The sequence below is a fragment of the Chrysemys picta genome, chromosome 1, assembly GCF_011386835.1.
Source record: "Chrysemys picta bellii isolate R12L10 chromosome 1, ASM1138683v2, whole genome shotgun sequence".
NCBI classification, from domain to species: Eukaryota; Metazoa; Chordata; order Testudines; family Emydidae; genus Chrysemys; species Chrysemys picta.
The window spans coordinates 40623689-40626020 of record NC_088791.1 but is presented as its reverse complement, the minus strand read 5'-3'; positions in this window follow the sequence as shown (position 1 = coordinate 40626020).

Below are 2332 nucleotides of genomic sequence, written 5' to 3'. Positions count from 1 at the left end.
ATAGTTCTGAGAATACTGATACTTTTAAGTCACTTGGAATCAGAACAAGAGACCAGGAAAGGCAAGAAGAATTATTGAGATATTTATGGTATAGAAGAGGGAAACTGTACTGGAAGGAGGCTCTGGGATAATAGATCCTATTATAAAAGCAAAAGGAATACGTAAAATACTTAATACAGAAAGTTTCCTGTATTAAAGTGCATGTTAAAAAACACAAGATCTATAAAAATCTTTATGAAACTTCAATTTTTTCTTCTTAAGGCAGACATGAAGGATGTAGCACAGTAAAGCACAGCAGAAACACTTAAATAATACGATGTTTAGAGCAAGAGTGAGAAGCAATGATGGGGCTATACTTTACAAAAAAAGCTGTCTACCTCAAACCAGAGAGTAAACTATTATTGGTTTGTTTCAAAACACTAATTGGCAAAAAAAAAAAAAAAAAAAAAAAGACTGCACGGTAACAAACATAATTAAAAGGTGTCAAACCAGGAAGAACTGGCTCTCTTGGAACACAATGGTTAATTCCGAAAGACTTGGGGCCAGTCCTGCACCCCTTCCTCTGATAAATCCCCCCTCTGAATTCAATACACGTTTTGCAATGGTAAAAATAGGTTTTGAATTTTTTTTTAAACACTAGTTTAAAATATTGACCGTTTATAAAAAGATTATCTAATATGTTCCACAATTTGAAGTTAGAAAAATGTGTTGCCACTCCACATTTTGTTAAGCTGGAAGCTTCATTAAGTCTAATGCTGCTACTTCTGAAGACTTCTGTCTGCACTTGGTTATGGTTTTATTTCACTTCAGAATAAATTTGAATCCCACAGGGGCCTTGCATTAAGATTTAGATGACCACAAAGCCTCACTACAATGCAACATCTGGGGAATTTGCACACAGAATAATTAGAAGATACTGAAGTTTTGCTATGGGATCTACAAAATCCAACCAGAACCCAAATAGGCAAATTTAGATTTGTGTTCATAGGCTATTTCAATCAAGACCAGGCAAATCCAAAATGAGAGATATTGTACCTAGGACTAGACCTGTACATGGCAACAGCCTCATCCATAACTCACATCCAGACCTGGCAATGACTATCTCAAGCCACCACAGAAAGTGATAAATATCCACAATGGCTATTGATCACATTCAAGGCAGCATTATTAAAAGCGCTTAAATGTTGCTATTTCAACATTGAGAAGGAAAAAAAAATACCTAAACAAATTTTGTGACCTTCCATCCCTCCCAAAATCTTGAGTGGCAATATAAACTCAAGATTCAGTAAGTGCAACAAATCTTTTATACAATCTAGCCATACTTGTTTATTTTCTTTGTTTGAAATAAAGGAGATAAAAAAACCTCTATGTAATCAGAAGGAAAAGGAGACTTGAGCTTCTGAAAGAGCCAAACAATAGACCTCACCCCACCACAAGATAAAAAGGAATCAATTGTTGAGGCAGTTGCTGGCTATTATACCTCATCTTTAAGTAGAAACACCATCAACTAGAGAGCAATTTAGTAAATCACCTATGAGCTAGGGCCATTTTGACCTACCACATATATATGGACCACGGGTGGAGATCTGTTACATGAGACTTACCTTTAAAAAAAAAGACGTAATTCCACCTTCAAGTATCTCAGCAGCAGACTTTAAATTTATCCAAGATGGAGTCAGTAGAAATACTAAAATTAGCTGAGTAACCTCCCGTCACTCTACCACCACTCCTGCATTTTATTTTCCTAATCTTAACACAGAGAGATCCAGGAATAGGTATTAGGGAGCTGGACACGTAAGGGTAACCTACTTTTTAATTAAAATCATAAACCAACAGTAGGGGTTCTCTGTGCATATTCTAACCAAATGAAAATGGGTAACTGTTACAAAAGCCTCCACCATTCTTTAATATAAAAATAAGGATCCTACCTTTCCTATAAAAAAATCTATATTCTGTCTTCCTGAGCATCAGTATTTGATTCACAACACTATTAGCAAGGACCATAACAAAGTTTTGTTTAACTAAAATCAAGACAAGGATAGTTTTTACAAGTGACAAAAAACTAAGATTAGACAAGGATTTCTTAATTACATAATGGAGGTCACTATAAGTGTAGAAGAAAAGGGTTCAGTCCAACTGCTAAGTTTCTCATAATGCAAAAAGTATTTTTAATTCCAGTGGAATAATACAACAAACCAGACCCAATGATAGAGAAATAAAGTTTATAAAAATGCAAATGTTGAAGTGTAGCTGCTGGTAGTAACTGAATTGATTTATGACTGAAGAAAGGCATTCCAGTTTCACTAGAATACACCTTTTTGTCTAAGCACAC